The sequence below is a fragment of the Sus scrofa genome, chromosome 10 (assembly GCF_054392235.1).
Source record: "Sus scrofa isolate SSC_HxYL_T2T_F1_AM1 chromosome 10, Sscrofa_HxYL_maternal_Yorkshire_Landrace_v2.0, whole genome shotgun sequence".
NCBI lineage: Eukaryota > Metazoa > Chordata > Mammalia > Artiodactyla > Suidae > Sus > Sus scrofa.
The window spans coordinates 8,689,154-8,707,497 of NC_139392.1; the positions used below are offsets into that span (position 1 = coordinate 8,689,154).

An 18,344-nucleotide genomic window follows, 5' to 3' on the forward strand; every position below is an offset into this window, starting at 1 on the left:
TTATGTATATGTACCACATCTTCTGGATCCACTCCTCTGTCTACGGGCATTTAAGTTGTTTTCCATGTCTTGGCTATTGTATATAGTGCTGCAATGAACACTGGAGTACATGCATCTTTTCAAGTCATGATTTTCTCTGGATAGATGCCCAGGAGTGGGACTGCTGGATCAAATGGTAATTCTGTTTAGTTTTCTGAGGAATCTCCATGCTGGTTTCCACAGCAGTTGCATTAATTTACATTCCCACTAATAGTATACTAGGGTTCCCTTTTCTCCACACCCTCTCCAGCATTTATTGTTTGTAGACTTGATGATGGCTATTCTGGCTGGTGTAAGGTGTTACCTCATAGTGGTTTTGATTTGCATTTCTCTAATAATGAGTGATACTGAACATCTTTTCATGTCTTTTTTGGCCATCTGTATGTCTTCTTTGGAGAACTGTCTGTTTAGATCTTCTGCCCATTTTTTGATGGGGTTGTTTGTTTTTTTGGTATTGAGCTGCAGAAGGTGTTTATAAATTTTGGAAGTTAATCCCTTGTCGGTTGATTCATTTGCAAAGATTTTCTCTCATTCTTGTCTTTTTGTTTTGTTTAGGGTTTCCTTTGCTGTGCAGAAACTTTTAATTTCCATTTATTTTTGTTTTTCTTGTCATTATTCTAGGAGGTGGACCTGAGAAGACATTGCTGTGGTTTATGTCAGAGAGTATTTGGTCTATATTTTCCTCTAAGAGTTTCATAGTATCCAGTCTTATATATATTTACATCTTTAATCCATTTTGAGTTTTTGTGTATGGTTAGGAAGTATTCTAATTTCATTCTTTTACATGTAGCTGTACTGGTTTTCCCAGCACCACTCATTGAAGGGACTATCTTTTCTCCATTGTACATTCTTGCCTCCTTTGTCATAGATTAGTTGACTGTAGGTGCATGGATTTAATTCTGGGCTTTCTGTCCTGTTCCACTGATCTATATGTCTGTTTTTGTGCCAGTACCATAACGTTCTAATGACTATAGCTTTAAAGTATAGTCTGAAGTCAGGGAGCCTGATTCCTCCTGCTCCATTTTTCTTTTTCAGGATAGCTTTGACTATACTGGGTGTCTTACACTTCCAAACAAATTTTAAAATATTTTGTTCTAGTTCTGTGAAAAATGTCTTTAGTAATTTGTTAGGGATTGCACTGAATATGTAGATTGCCTTGGGTAGTGTAGTCATTTTGACAATATGATTCTTCCAATCTAAGAGCATGGTATGTCTTTCCATCTGTTTGTGTTCTGATTTCTTTAATCAGATTCTTATAGTTTTCAGAGTACAGGTATTTCGTCTCTTTAGGTAGGTTTATTCCTAGGTAGTTTATTCTTTTTGATGTGATGGCAAATGGGATTGTTTCCCTAATTTCTCTTTCTGATCTTTCACCTTAGTATATAGAAATGCAATTGATTTCTGTGTTTTAACTTTGTACCCTGGGACTTTGCCAAATTCATTGATGAGCTCTAATAGTTTCCTGGGAGCGTCTTTAAGATTTTCTAGGTATAGTATCATGTCATCTGCCAACAGTGGTAATTTTACTTCTTCCTTTCCAATTTGGATTCCTTTTATGTCTTTTTCTTCTCTGATTGCTGTGGCTAGGACATCCAAAATGATGTTGAACAGTAATGGCGAGAGTGGACGTCCTTGTCTTGTTCCCGATCTCAGTGGATTTTCGTTTAGCTTTGCACCATTGAGAATGATGTTAGCTGTGGGTTTGTCATGTATGGCCTTTATTATGTTTAGGTGGGTTCCCTCTATGTCCACTTTCTGGAGGGTTTTTATCAGAAATGGGTCTTGGATTTTGTCAAAAGCTTTTTCTGCATCTACCGAGAGGATCATATGGTTTTTATTCTTGTTTATTAATACTGGGTATCATGCCAACTGATTTCTGGATACTGAGGAATCCTTGCATCCGTAGGATAAATCCCACTTGATCATGGTGTACAATCCTTTTAAGGTACTGTTGGATTCAGTTTTCTAGTATTTTGTTGAGAATGATTGCATCTATGTTCATCAGTGATATTGGCCTGTAATTTTCATTTTTTGTGGTACCTTTGCCTGGTTTTTGTGTGGGGGTGATGGCAGCCTCATAGAATGAGTTTGAGAGTGTTCATTACTCTCCAATTTTTGGAATAGTTTCAGAAGGATAGGTGTTACACTTCTCTAAATGTTTAATAGAATTCACCTGCGAAGCCATCTGGTCTTGGACTTTTGTTTGTTGGAAGTTTTTAAATCACAGTTTCAAGTTCAGTACATGTGATTGGTCCATTCATATTTCCTATTTTGTCTTGGTTTAGTTTTGGAAGATTGTACTTTCCTAAGAATTTGCCCATTTCTTCTAAGTTGTCCATTTTATTATCATATAGTTTCTGGTAGTAGTCTCTTATGACCCTTTGTATTTCTATGATGTCTGTTGTAGCTTCTCCTTTTTCATTTCCAATTTTATTGGTTTGAGGTCCTCTCTCTTTTTTTCTCGATGAGTCTGGATGAGGGTTTATCAATTTTGTTGATCTTTTCAAAGAACCAGATTTTAGTTTCATTTATCTTTTCTATAGTTTTCTTCATTTCTATTTCATTGATTTCTGCTCTGATCCTTATGATTTCTTTCCTTCTGCTAGCTTTAGATCTGGTCTTTTCTCTCTCTAGTTGCTTTATATGTGTATTATTTTGTTTATGGGCACTTTTTCTTGTTTCTTGATGTAGGCTTGTATTGCTATAAACGTCCCTCTTAGAACTGCTCTTTTGCTGCATCCCATAGGTTTTGGGTTGTTGTGTCTTTGTTGTCCTTTGCTTCTAGGTATTTTTTAATTTCCTCTTTGATTTCTTCAGTGATTCATTTGCTTTTTAGTAGCATGTTTAGTCTCCATATGTTTGTGGTTTTTGCAGGTTTTTCTCCTGTTGTTGATTTCTAATTGCATAGTGTTGTGGTCAGAAAAGATGCTTGATATGATTCAAATACTCTTAAATTTACTTTGGCTTGATTTGTGGCCCAGAATGTGATAAGTCCTAGAGAGTGTTCCATATGCACTTGAGAAGAATGTGTATTCTGCTGCTTTGGGATGGAATGTTCTATACGTATCTTTTAAGTCCATCTGGTCCAATGCATCATTTAAGGCCTGTATTTCCTTTATGATTTTCTGTCTGGATGATTTGTCCACTGCTGTAAGAGGGGTGTTAAAGTCCCCCACTGTTATTGTTATTGCCAATTTCTCCTTTTAAAGCTGTTAGCAGTTGCCTTATATATTGAGGTGATCCTATTTTGAGTGCATATATATTTACAATTGTTATGTCTTCTTTTTGGATTGATCCTTTGATCATTATGTAATGTCCTTCTTTGTCTCTTGTAATATTCTTTAAGGTCATTTTGTCTGATGTGAGTATTGCTACTCCAGTTTTCTTTTGATTTCCATTTCCATGGAATATTTTCTTCCATCCTCTCACTTCCAATTTGTATGTATCCCTATAACTGATGTGGGTCTCATGAAGACAGCATATAGATGGGTCTTGTTTTTGTATCCATTCAGCCAGTTTCTGTCTTTTGGTTGGTGCATTTAGTCCATTTACATTTAAGGTAATTACTGACATGTATGTTCTTATTGCCATTTTCTTGACTGTTTTGGATTTGTTTTTGTTGGTTTTTTCCCTTACCTTCTCTTTTTCTCTTATTTAGTGTTGTATTTGGATTGCTTTTCCTTGTTTGTGTGTGTATCTATTGTAGATTTTTGGTTCACAGTTACCCTGAAATTTTGATATAGATTGTTTTAAGTTGTTGGTCTCTTAATTGCAAGTGCATCTCCAGTGTTCTGCATTTGTACCCTCTTATTCTCATGAATTCTGATTTTAGTAGCATATTTGTGTGTAGATGATTTCCTACCTTTACTATATATATGCCTTTACTGGTGAGCCTTGTCATTTGTAATATTTTTGTTTCTAGTTGTGGCCTTTTCTTTTCCACCTAGAGAAGTTACTCTAGTATTTGTTGTAAATCTGATTTAGTGGTGCAGAATTCTCTTAGCTTTTGCTTATCTGTAAAGCCTTTGATTTCTCCTTTAAAATCTGAATGAGAGCCTTGCTGGATAGAATAATCTTGGTTGTAGGTTTTTTTCCTTTCATCGCTTTATCATTCCACTGCCTTCTGGCCTGCGGATTTCTGCCATTAACCATATCAGGGTTCCCTTGTATGTTATTTGTTTCTTTTCCCTAGCTGCTTTTAGTATTTTCTCTTTGTCTTTAATTTTGGTCAGGTTGATTAATATGTGTCTTGGGGTGTTCCTTCTTGGGTTTCTTTTAATTGGTACTCATTGTGCTTCCTGGATTTGAGTGAGTGGTTCCTTTCCCATGTTAGGGAAGTTCTTGGGTATTATCTCCTCAAATATTTTTTCCTGTCCCTTTCTCTCTCTTCTCCTTCTGGCACCCCTATAATACAGATGTTGGTGTGTTTAACATTGGCCCAGAGTTCTCTTAGACTGTCTTCATTTCTTTTCAGTCTTTTTTCTTTTCTGTTCCATATTAGTCATTTCCCTTTATCTGTCCTCCCCCTTGCTTTTTCTTTCTTCTGCTTCCTGTAGTCTGTGGTTTATTGCTTCTAATGAATTTTTTATTTCAATTATTGTATTTTGCATATTTTCTTGCTTAATCCTTAAATCTTGTATTTCTTTTGTCTTTTTTTTTTTTTTTTTTTTTTTTTTTTTTTTAAAGGCAGCATCCATGGTATATGGAGGTTCCCAGACTAGGGCTCAAATAGAGCTATAGCTGCTGGCCTATGCCACAGTCACAGCAACATCAGATCTGAGGGGCATCTGCACCACAGCTCATGGCAATGCCAGATCCTTAACCCACTGAGCAAGGCCAGGGGTCAAACCTGCAACCTCATGGATACTAGTCAGGTTCATTAACCACTGAATTAGAAGGGGAACTCCAAATCTTGTATTTCTTTGCTCAGTGTTTCTTGCAATTTATCAATCTTTGTTTATTTTCAAGATCTTGAATTATCTTCACTGTTATCAGTCTAAAGTCTTTTTCATGGAGGTTGATAATCTCCAGATCACTTACCTGTTTTTCTGCAGTTTTTTCTTGCTCTCTCATCTGAGTCATGAATCTCTGTCTTTTCATTTTGTATATATTTTTGGTGTGGTCTCGTTTTTGCAGACAATAGAGTTGTAGCCTCTCTTGCTTCTGATGTCTGCCTCCACTGTGGCTGAAGTTGGTACGGGGGCTTACTGTAGGCTTCCTGATGGGAGGCCCTGATCCCTGACCACTGGTAGATATAGCTAAAGCAGGATTCTTATCCCTCTGGTGGGTGAGGCATTGTGTCTGGGTGAGATTAGAGGCAGCTGTGTGCCTTGGGGTCTTGAGGCAGCCTGTTTGCTGTTGGGTGGGGCGGTGGTTCACCTGGATTACTGTTTGGCCTGAGTCTTCTCAGCCCTGATGGGTGTGGCCAGATTTTTCCAAAATGCCCATCTCTAGAGGAGTACACCCTGATGATTATTCTTGAGACATTGGCCTCCAGTGTTTGTCCCCTACAACGAGTAACAGTCACCCCCTGTTTTCCCAGGAGATCCTCTAAGAACGGCAGTCAGGTCTGACCCAGATTCCTCTGCAGTCTCTGCTTTGCCCTGGGATGCAGTGCACATGAAAGCCTGTGTGTGCCTTTCAAGAATGGGGTCTCCATTTCCCTCAGTCCTGTGGAGCTCTTACATACAAACCCCACTGGAATTCAGTCACAGATGCTCCAGGAGCTCCTCCCAATGCCAGATTCCCAAGCATGGGGAACTGACGTGGGGCTTAGAACTCTCACTCCCATAGGTGAGTCTCTGTGTTACAGTTAATTTCCAGTCTTTAGGCTGCCCACCTGTTGGGTAGGGGGTTGCTTATATCACATAATCACTCCTCCTACCATCTTGATGAGGCCTCCTCTTTGTCTTATGGAGTAGGATTTTTTTTTTTTTTTTTTGGTAGTTTTCAGTTTGTTTGGTGGAAAGTTGTTCAGCAGTTGGTTGCAATTTTGTTGCTTTTATGAGAGAAGGTGAGCTCCAGTCCTACTTCCACCATCTTAATCCTGTCTCAAGTGATTTTCTTATATAAGCTCACTTTAATCTTCTCAAATGAATTCTTGTAAACAACAATTAGTCACATAGTTTGGTTGTGGTTTACTTAATCATATTGCATGGGTTATATTTGGGATTGGAATTTAAATTAGAATTTTTGTTCTAAGTAAAAGCATCCATCCTATCTGTTAGAAAGTGTTCGTTATGCTGTCAACATAACTAATTGGGCTAAACTCATGGGAATGTTCCTTAAATTTAAGGACTTTTCTATTTTCTGTCTTAAACAACTGGAAAAATTAACTCATATTTCTACACGTTTAAAAGAAGTATTGATGAAAATCACACAAATGTGATACCAATTATGATTTTTTAAATGTTATAATAAAAATAAAAAATCATAAAAGTATAATAATTGAATATAACCCTAACAAGAAACATGATGTCTTTATTAAAAAATAACAAGTTTATTTTGAGATATAGCATGCCTAAATAAATGGAATCATAACATATTTATGGATAAGAAATAATTTGAAAGTATAAATTCCTCATGAATTAATTTATAAGATAAAGAGTTCATTAAAAATATCAGTGATATTTTTTAAACTCAGCTTAATATTGAGTTGGAAGAATATACTTAAAGAACTAAGATCTTTTAATAAAACTGAGTAATAAGCTGGAGGGAGAAGATGGGAACTTTACTTGTAAGCTATGAAATATTTTTCTAAATATTTATCATATTGAAAGTATAGAGATTAAACTGTCATGGTGATGATTCAAAGATAACCAAAGGTATAAATAGAAAGAATATACAGCCCATAAATAAGCACCATCATACATAAGAATTTAAATTTCTAATAAATTTTGCAAAACAATGCAAAATGTATGTCTCAACTCTGGATACAGAAAATATTTTTAACAAAATAAATTGAAATTTCATTATTAAAAAATCTAAAATACTATTTCCTAAACCTCATAAATACACTAAAAGATAAGTTGAATAAAATAGTTGACATTGAAATGACTAACAACTACATTCATAATTTTTAAGCTACTACACAAACCAAACCTAGTTTTGAATGCCTAAACTCTTCTGGCAAAATGTGTGAGCAAATAAGAAAGATAAAGAAATAATAAGCATACGGAAAATGTTTGAGCCTAATAGGAATAAAAGGAATACAAATTAAAGCAAACTATCATTTTTACCTATCAAAATAATGTAAGTACAGAAAGATGAATATATTTGTATACTGTTAGGACATGTGAATTGCTGTGATTTCTCTTGAAAGCATTTTTTCCAATGCATATCAAGTTTTAAAAAATCCCAACCTTTAATATTTTTTAGCAATAAATGTTAATGATAAATGCAGAATTATATATTAATCATATTTTTTCTAATAGTAAAAATATTAAATTTAAATACCTAACAGTAAGGGAATGGCTAATATATTTTGGTACTATAATACCAAATAATGAAATGGTAAAAATGGAATACTAATACATTTTGGTATATCCATACTGTTATCACATATCCATTGAGAATGCTTTTTACAAATGCTTTTTATGCAATATGAGAAATAGTTATGATAAAATGTTAAATGAATAAAGTAAGGTATAAGAGGTATTTGTAGTAAGATCTCAAATATATTATTTATTTATGTGTATACACCTACACCTATGTATACACATGCATTCATTTCCATAGGAAAAAAGACTGGATGCCAGATGAGAATGTAACCCATTTATAATTAGTATGATTTTGACAAAAATGTTTCTGGAAAAAAGTGTTCCAATCTAAGCCTATGGCTACTAAATTTAAGTAATATTCATCTGCTATAACAACTGGAAAATACTGCCAATCCTTGCAGTTCTATGCCAAAATCTTTAAAGCAACCTATGGGATTCTGCATGAAGTAGCTGCTATCTAGCTTTTATGCCATTCTCTTCCTCATCCACTCTGTCCCAGATACACTGGCCTTCCTTGCTTCCCTCAGTTCATACCAAGACTTTATGCTCCATGTATCCTTCACAAAGGTCATTCCCTCTGGTGCCCTCTGCCCTGTTTTCTTTGAGTTTGTGCCTAAACGTTTCCCTAAATGTCATCTGTTAAAAAGGTCTTCGCTGATCCTCCAATTGATATAAGGTCCTAAGATATGCAGTCTTAGTGACTTTTACTTTAATGCTTTTTAAAGTTTGCAATTTTATATTTTTATGTGATTATAGGGTTAATGTCTACCTCCTGTTGTAAATCACAAGCCCCTTCAGTGCAGGACAGCCATGCTCCTTAATTCACCACCACAACCTGAGCCTCTGTCACCACTTCTGTTTTGCTCCATTAAAACTAGATACGTGCCTATGGCATGAACAAATGAATGAATGAATGAACAAATACCTAAATTTTATTTTATGATTTCAAATATCTATTCCTCAGATGTAAACGTTCTTCTGGTATCTCCCTAAAGGCATATGACTACATTAAAAATATATAAGATATATAGGCAGCTCTACTTACAAAGCACCCAAATGCTTAGAAAACTATATAAAATTGTTGTGCTTTCTTAACTGGATGGCTAACATCTTTAGATTCTGGGGTTTTTTTTTTTTGTTTGTTTTCTTTTGTTTTTTTAATTGAGTAAAGTACCTCATCGATCATAAGAACTTCACACAAAAAGCGGAGAAATATTAGTTTTTTGTGGACTGTTCTTAGTATACAGCATGATGAATTCAGAGTCATACAGTAGTGCTTTCTCAGTCTAGAAAGCATAAGGCCAAAGCATAAGGTTTGTGATCCTTATAACTCTATAGGATGCCAAGGACCCATCATCATCCACGAAGTCCATTCCTAGACCCCCACAGGAGAAGCTCAGGAGTTACAAGAGGAAATCCTGTGTTACAGGATTGTGTCACAGAGGCTGGGAAGAATGCTGGCCTAGAGGACTGGATTTCTTTTTTCTGCTTCTCTATATAGTTCACTCTTCGATTTCCCGCTAATATTGGTTCATACACATCTATTGAGAGCCTCTGTATTCAAAATCCAGATACCTAGGTATCGCAGTTATACTTTTCATTAAAGAAATATCTAAAGACTGACTAATATTGCTACTTATTCAGCAAACAAGACTCCTTACCATGACAAAGCACACAAAAACCAGCACCCGACAGGTGTATTGGTGATATACAATGGATGACTCGAGTTATTACGTATCTGCTCCATGACTGGCACCCCCATGTGAACCTCACCATGTGGGTACCAGAAACTCCCAAGTCTGCCATGGCATGAGTTTGAAAATGGTTGGAGTTTCTTAAAAAAGCTTTAAATACTTCCCACTTTGAAAAGAGGAATTTGACTTTTTAAAAACGAAGTCAAGCCTTCCATTTGGGAGTGACCTATGGATGACCCCCCTCCCCCGCCCCATTTTTTATAGTCTCCTTTCAGGAGGAGGCAGAATGGCGAGACCCCTACATAAAAGTGTTCTGCAGACTCTGAAACACGTGCTTACACCCCAAGAACACAGAAATCCAGCACTCTCTCACGCCTGCCACCTAGGGCGGCACTCCCTGACTCTGCCTGCAGCCCAGGGTGAGAATTTGCATTTCATCATCACATCCTCTGCAAGAGACACAATAGCATAGAGTGTGCACTTGTTCATTCTGCTAAGAAAATAGCCAATTAGATGTGAGACACAAATTCAATAAACTGCTACGTGAGGGCTGAGAACAGATGATTTCTTAAGTTTGATAAATTAATGCTTAACTCTAATCCTGTGGAAGAATATGTCCTAATTATACATTTCTATAGTTTTATTGGCCATGACATGATATACAATCAGAGGTGTCAATATATTCAGTGGCTGTATGTCCTATCGTCCAATGTCTGAAATGACACATATCTTATTAGTGCCCAGTCGTATTTCCACCAACAACGGAGCAATGATTTTTCATTCTACTTCCTGCGTGTTTATATTTGTGTACATTTATATCCCTGGAAATGTGTTGGAACTTTATGCAAAAGTATATTAACTATAATTTTTTTTTTTTGAGAAGAGAAATTTCCTTCCCAAAGAAACAGGTCGAAGCTAAGTTTTCTGTATCTCCTCTCACTGTTCTTCATAGTAGTACTTGCCTTGAACATAACCTTTCCCCACAGTCGTCTTTCCTAATATTTCTTGTGTTGATTTTAAACACCTGGCAGGGTCAGGAAGCGAAAGATGTCCAGAGTTACTGTCTAACATGACCCTTGTTTAATTTCTTCTCTTTCTCTAAAAGAAATTGTATGGTCAGTAACTGCATACTATGAAAACAAACGAAACAAAACAAAACCATAGTCTAATGCCTGTAAGCATCAGTGCTTGATGAGTATTTGCATATGAAGTACTATTGCCTCCTACTGTGGACTTGTACTAAGTTTTAATTTTCATATACAGTGGGTTTTTACTTAATAAATTGAGACGGAGCTCGACTTTCTCAGACCTTTCCTTCTAAAAATGTGGGGAATCAGGAAAGGGGACCTGAGGAGCAACAAGCCACATTACTCTGCTTATTCAGCTGGGAAGCAAACACCAGCTCCCTTTCCTCCGTGGCTCGTCTCTTCCACCCTGGAAACAGACTTTATAAGATCTCGGGGAGAGCTCACTCCTGCTGCCTGACCCTCCAACTCATTACAGGGGAGGTGAATTCAAACTGCTTGAAGAGAAGCTGCCTCTTTTATCTTCCCACAGACCAACAAGCAGCCCCAAAGTCCAAGGTGCAGGCGGTACTGCATCTCAGCAGCAATTCCCCCACCGGCTTTTCCCGGGGGGGCCACGAGTCAGATGCTCTGACCGTGCACACTTCCCTCTGCACCGACAAACAGACATCAGGGACCAGAACACAAAGCGGACTTCTTGGAAATCGGAGAGGTCCCCACGTTATCATTATTTTCTTTACCTCGCCAAGAAAGCAAATGCTTCTCTTCTCTTCTCCCCCCGCCCCTCCCATTTTTCTAAAACATTATTCTGGGAGGAAAAGCATCCAGAGAATCAGATTGTGTGCAAGGGTCTCTGACTTTGCCTAGATAACCTCGAAAGATGGACTGCATTTTCCTGTGGGTTTTTTTTTTTTTTTTTGTCTTTTCTTAAGAGATTAATAGTGCTTGAATATACTGACAGTCTAAAGCACTATTTCTGGTGCCCACCAGCTCTGGAGAAGGTAAGCCTATTCTGGGTGCTGGTATTTTAAGGTAGTTAAAAATACGCATTCATCTTGCTGAAACCCAGCAGTACTTAATTCACTCGTGCAGTTTCCGTTTTCCTTTACATTTGTTTCTGCAGGGGCATGTGTGCCAAGGAGCAAACACTTGATACTGACATAGCAATGAGATACTGCTGCCACTTATCAGAGGACAACTGATGGTCAGAGACTGGGGAAGGAGGGGGCAATCATATTTCTACTCCTACTCAGAAAAATTCTATTTCCTCTCTAGATCGCCCCATTCCCCTTCCATATGTCACCGCTGTAGAGAAAACCTGACCACCTGTTCCTGATGTTCTAACTTCAACAAACCAGAATCTTCCACTCATCGTTCCTTCCCCAACCACCTTCTTTACAACTGACTCCTAAACAGTCTCATTTGCTTTTCTGAGCAATCCTGTTTAGTTTCCTTCTTTGGTTTGCAATATCCTTGGGGTATTTTGTTGGTTTCATCCCCACTGGCAATTACTAAAGAGAGGAATGCAGGCAAAACATGAGAAGGAAAATTTACCACTATACCTGCCACCAAAAGCATCTTCCTGAATAATCACGGAAATTTACACAAAGATACCCTTTAAGCCTTCTCTACATTTTGACCTCAGGGCTTCTGACCCAGCCTTCATATCTAGCCCTGCGAGGTGGAATCAGCTGTGAGTAGTCCCAATTACTCTGATGTGGAATCGTCTGCTTTCACCAGCTCCTTTAAAAAATGATTGCAAAAGTGGCATATTTATGGCAGAAGATTTAAAAACTGTATGTAAAAAAAGGAAAAATGGGAGGATAAACCCTTCTTAATGCAATAAATAGCCCAGAGGTAACAACTATTGTGTGTATGTATACATATATGTGATTTTTTTTTTCAAATTTGCATTTTCCTTTTTAAAAGGTCTTCAGAACTAATCAAGTTTTTTTTTCAGGCCCACCTATTCTCACAAGCCAAGAAAGCATCTGATTAATGGTAATTTGATGATTTACTCTCCCTTTTCCCTTCTTCCTTCCCTCTTTTCTTTTCCTTCCCTTTAACTCTTTCTTTCAAAAGATTAATTCCTGGTTGAAGGTATCCACACTGGGAGGAAAAAAACAAATCTCCTAAAATCTATTCCTTGCATCTTTTCTATGTTCAAAAAGAATTTTCAGGTTTCAATACAATGATTCAATTTCACCAATGGGAATTTTTTTTTTTTTTTTTTTACCCAACTGATGCTTTCCTTTACAAATGCTGAAGGATCATTTCATTTGCCTTCTTTTCTCAGTAATCCACATTCCCTCTCTCTCAAAGGAACACCTCAACTCTGTGCCACAACACAAAATAGGGGATTAGGAGAAAGAGGCGTTTAAAGAGGAAAACGAAGCCGCAAGCCAATTTTTCAGAGCAGGTGAGAGTCAACGGTGCACAAAGGACGTGGCAATTAGTACACCCTCGTGCTTTGCCTAAGAAACTCGGACACAAAACAAGCTGTCAGGTTGTCCTGAAAGGAAGATCACTTACTTCCCAACTCACGCAAAAGGAAGCAAAAGGAAGAGTCCGACTGTTCGCAGAGGACTCCGGCATAACTGCTTAAGAAAAAAGCAGGACCTGGTATTGTCTGCTGAGAAGAGGATCAGTGTAAAGAATTGAAAGACTCTCTCAGTAAAGAGGCTGGCATTTGTGAAAATATTTGATGGGACCTCGGAAGGTTTTTTTCCTTTTCATGATATTCTTCCCTCCTTTCCTTCTTGACCGTAGCTGGTTTTCATATTTTGAATTGAAAATATTTTTGAAACAATAGAATAGTTATACAACCATAAATTCTCATCACCTGGTATTTTCACCTACCAGTGAAAATAAGAAAGAAAATAAGAAAAAGATTTATCTTACTGGTAGGATAAGATACCTACCAGTATCTTATGGTACGTAAGCCACATTTTTACTACCGTGTTGTCAGTTATTTTAGTTTTTATTCTTAAATGTTTCTTTCACGTCTTTCACTTCAAAAAACATACACTCAGTATTTCGTAAGGAATTTTTGTAAGCCCTTAACATGTAATTAAAAATCTGAGTTAAGGAGTTCCCGTCATGGCTCAGTGGAAACAAATCTGACTAGCATCCACAAGGATGCAGGTTCGATCCCTGGCCTTGCTCAGTGGGTTAAGGATTTGGCACTGCCATGAGCTATGGTGTAGGTCACAAATGCAGCCCGGACCCTGTGTTGCTGTGGTGTAGGCCAGCGGCTATAGCTCTGATTCGACCCCTCGCCTGGGAATCCCCATATGCCATGGGTGTGGCCCTAAAAAGACACACACACACACAAAGGGAGTTAATTCACATGTGTGAAGAGAAAACCATCCTGGAGATGGAGTGACCTGATCCCAGGGAGGTGACCGTGGGAACCAGCGAGCACGGCGCTTACTCCAGGTCAGTAATTGGCACTTTGACCCAAGAAAAAAAAAACTCGTGCCACCTGTTCCTCATGATTAAATAGATGCTTCAAATCGAGAGAAGCCCATGGAACGAAGTGCTGATCCTTAATTTTATGGTAGACTATCCCAGAGCTGGTTGGACAAGCTGTTAATTTTTGCCATCTGCATTTGTCCGTGCCTGCTCTGTCATTCCGTCGCTGTTTTCACCTTCGCGTTGCTCGAAGCCATCGCTGGAGCAGAGAGTAAGGCCCAGTGTTTGCCAATTCTTCCCCAATTCGCTCTGTTCCACTTGTCAGACCAACACCTGGTTTTCCTCTTGCCTCACACACCTGAGGACAACCTGGCCAGGTTTTACTTTATCTTCTCTATTTATGTGCAAACGCTAGGGGCACAGAGATCCTTCAGATCAATTTTGGTGTCATTTTATGCACCTCAGATTTGGTTTATGAAAAACTAGTTGAGAGTCTAATGAATCAGATTCTCACTTTCCACCTGGTAAAATGTCAGTGCTTTGGGGAAAATCATAACAAATCCTAGTATCAAAAAAGGCAAAGATGCTCTCACTGTGGTTAGATCACCCAATAGATAGAAATATTGGAAAACAGGGCTTTCTGAAGACAGGAATCTGGGAGTGGACTCTGTGTGTCATTCAAAAAAGGAGCTCTTTTAATTATTAATGATATAAAATTATATTGTAGTTTAAAAATCAATGAATAAATTTAACAAAAATGTACAGGATGCATATGAAGAAAACTTTAAGCTCTTATGAGAAACACCGAAGGCAAATAGAAATAATACTCATATTACTGATTAGAGAAGACCAATGTCATAGAGATATTAATTCCAAATCACTTCTAAATTCAACCCCATCCTTATAAAAAATAGCATCAGGGCTCCTGGGGGAGAAGTAGCACATTTTCAGTATTGCTTGAAGGACCATAAATAAGGAAAATAAGTAGGTAAATTCTATGCAATAAAAATAATGAAGGGGGGTAGATGTACCCAGCATTAAAATATATTTTAGAGCTTTAATAATTAAAATACTATGATAATGTAAGTAAAGGCACAGATCTGTCCAGACATATTTATAAGTAAATATGGAAACTGAGAACTTTTTAAAGACAGGAATTTGAACCAGTGGGAAAGAACCTGGATTATTTAATAAACGGTTTGAGATAGTGAGATATTTTCTGGGGAAAAAAAAAAAGTTGTTCGTACATTACATATTACACTTCCCTATAAATTCCAAATTGATTGACTCTAAATGTATTAAAAAAAGAAAGCATTAAAAGTACTAGAAAACACAGTGACAAAGGGGAAAAAATGCTAACTGTTTTAACGGATTTTGTTAATACTTGCAAGCTCCTAAAGTCTGGTTAAAAAATGTGCAAATGATATAAACAGAGAATTCAGAGAGAATGAAATACAAACTGTTTTTAAACAAATGAAAATAAGTTGAATCTCCCTCCTAATAAGAGAAATGCATATTCAAGATACTATCAGAGATCATTTTTAATATAATCAATTTGCATCATGCTCAGATCAGAGGGCTATAGAGACAGGCACTCCCATGAGAGTGCAAATTATACTGTCTCCATGGACTGAAAGTTGGCAATAACTTACACAGCTCCAAAATCCTTGCAAGCAGTGTATCAGATTAATATACTTGCAATGTATGAAAAGGCATATCTACATCTTTATTCATTAAGGCATTCTTTGAAGCAGCAAGGATGGAAATAACTTAAATGCCCTTCAATAGCAGAGTGGTTAAGCCAGTGATGGTATAATCTATATAACCGAATACTATGAATTACATAAACAGTGAAGAAGTTCTTTGGTTAGTCATGTGACAAGGTGTCTGAAATTGCTATGTTGGGAGTTCCACTGTGGCGCATCGGAAACGAATCCGACCAGGAACCACGAGGTTGTGGGTTCCATCCCTGGCCTTGCTCAGTGGGTTAAGGTTCTGGTGTTGCTGTGAGCTATGGTGTAGGTCGCAGACATGGCTCGGATCCTGAGTTGCTGTGGCAGAAACAGCGCTGATTAGTCCCCTAGCCTGAGAACCTCTATATGCCGAGGGTGAGGCTCTAAAAAAAAAAATAAAATAAAATTGTTATGTTGGGGAAAAAAAGCACAATGGTTTTTTTTTTGTTGTTTTTTGGGGGTTTTTTGGGGCATCATTTGTGTAAAAGTTTGTATGTGTGGAAGACTATACATTTGAAAATGGGGAAAATATACATATTTGCTCGTAATACATAAAATATTTCTAGAAGGATATGAAATGGAGCACATGGGTTTTCGTTGAGGCTACAGGACAGTTTGGGCACTTTTAACGGCTTACTGATTTCCCCTTTTAAATATTGATTGATGAGAATAAACTATCTAGTTAAGGAATCACACTTTGACATATGCTTCCTCATTTGTTGCTAGAATATCTAATGCTGACTTTGTAAAGTTTGTGGCTGAGCATCTACGGGGACATGTACAGTGGTGTCCCGCGTGGGCCTCTTACAGAAACAGCTCAATATTCTCCCCGACAGAAGAGGGACCTGGCTGCAGGCACGTGTATGCCAAAGCTAGCCTTGCTTCTTCCTACAGCTGAATGTTCCTGTCTTACACGTTCTAACCACCACCTCTTCAGCAGCCATCACAGAATTAGATAAAATAGTTGTTCATTATGTCACGGAAATAACCAATTAACCGTTAGACAATTCAATAAGCTCTGTATAAACCTAGTGAACAGATGATATCTTAAATAAGTCTGATGCATTCACGTGGAAGTCGTTTCTTATAGAGCCACGTGGATCTCCCTTCCCTTGGTGTGAGCTGCCAACGGGTGTCTGGACAAGACGATGCTTGAAATCCCTTTCCTCGACCCTGGACCTCGGAGTGCCAGTGACAGCAAACCCACGACATGAGTTTCTCGGGGCTCATCCCGAGATGATCCTTTTGCTCCCAACGTCACCCCCGCTCAACCCCAGAGTTGAACGCACACGCCCACACCCTTTAAGCCAAATCTTGTAATCGCTTCCAATGTGTCTGTTTAGCTTTTGGCAATTAATAAACCGAAATGGGTATCATGAAGGAGTGTTCATCTCATTTGTAGGACCAGGTTTTTGCCTCTGCTAAAATATGCAGGCACTCTGTGCTTTATTACCAGCAGGAGATAAATGGCTGGTTTTCGTTGCTGAAGAATATATAATGGTTAAAAAGTCACTTTTTTCCTCCAGCTCTACATAAATCACAGAACTAGTCAATATTTAATAACGCTTGCCTTGGTCTGGAGTCCCTTGATCACCCCTGTCATGTGTAATAGCTCCCTCTCCGATATCTTTGACATAAAAGCCCAGCTTTACTGCAATACTAACATGTAGAGGGTCATTACGGATCGACATTTACCTTAATCTGTGACTGCCAACCATGAACCGATAAATTCCAGCAGATTCCACTGGGAGAAATCAGTAAACTTCTCAGTGGAAAGAACTGAAGGAAAATTCTGCCGAGAACAGAATACATTTTCTACAAGGGCTGCTCTGCAAATGGGTTCTGACTTTTGAAAGTTCTCTGGCTGCGCAGCTTTGCAACATTTAATACCGTTTTGATGGTTTGAGAGACGGGGTGACAACCGAAGATGACATGACTTAGAAGGCAAGCAGAAATTTCCTCTGCAAAAACAATGCAAGATTAAACACAAGGGGGACCACGGCTCTTGCATTATTCACCCAGCCGCCTTGGCGGAAATGGCTGGCCTGTCACGGGTCCGGCCTCCACGTTGCTGCTTTTTTCCAAACTGATCATCATTCCTTCGCCTCATCATCTTACAAGCGCTTCCCAGCACAAGACATCAAAGCCCTGATTGCACAAAAGGGGGACACTCCAGTCTTCGAGGGGAGGAACTCAGATGCCGGCACACCCTCAAGTCACTGTACCTTCGCCTGTCCACGTGGGACACAAATAAGAACACTCTCCTCTAATTCAGAAAAGTCTCTCTTCCTCTTTCCTCACCTGCTTTCCACTTGGAGGACGTTAGTAAAGCCTGCAAAGAGTTGTAGATGATCCAGAACCAAAGAAACCCTTTGCAGTCGGAGGAACCTCCTTGTATTAAGAGCGCGTGTGGCTGTATCATTATCTTGTATTCGTTATGAATCGAAAAGAAATGTGGGAAACGTCTCCTTCAAAAACAGGCCTTTGGAGGTCCCGTCGTGGCTCAGTGGTTAACAAACCCGACTCGCATTCACGAAGACGTGGGTTTGACCCCTGGCCTCGCTTAGTGGCTTAAGGATCCCACGTGGCTGTGGCTGTGGCGTAGGCCGGTGGCTACGGCTCCGATTGGACCCCTAGCCTGGGAACCTCCATATGTTATGGGTTCAGCCCTAAAAAAAAAAAAAGACGAAAGACTGAAAATGGGCCCTGTCTGCAGTTTCTGTGGTGGCTGGGCTGGTTAAGGGCATTATCTCCATATGGATGCAGCCAATCTCTGCCTCACTCAGGGGATTCAGGAGCAGGCATTGCCACAAGCTGTGGCCTAGGCCCCAGCTGCTGCTCCACATCAGCCCTTAGCCCAGGAACTTCCACACGCAGCTGTAAAAAGAAAAAGAAAAAGAAAAAGAAAAAAAAAAGGCCCTCTCTGGAGACGATGAAAGC

General features: G+C 38.6%; 1 protein-coding gene across 1 annotated transcript in view; it reads right to left on the reverse strand.

Moving 5' to 3' along the window:
* The window catches only part of USH2A (usherin), an 837,868-nt gene that overhangs the window by 362,326 nt on the left and 457,198 nt on the right, over positions 1–18,344 (reverse strand). The gene's annotated exons all lie outside the window — the stretch shown is intronic.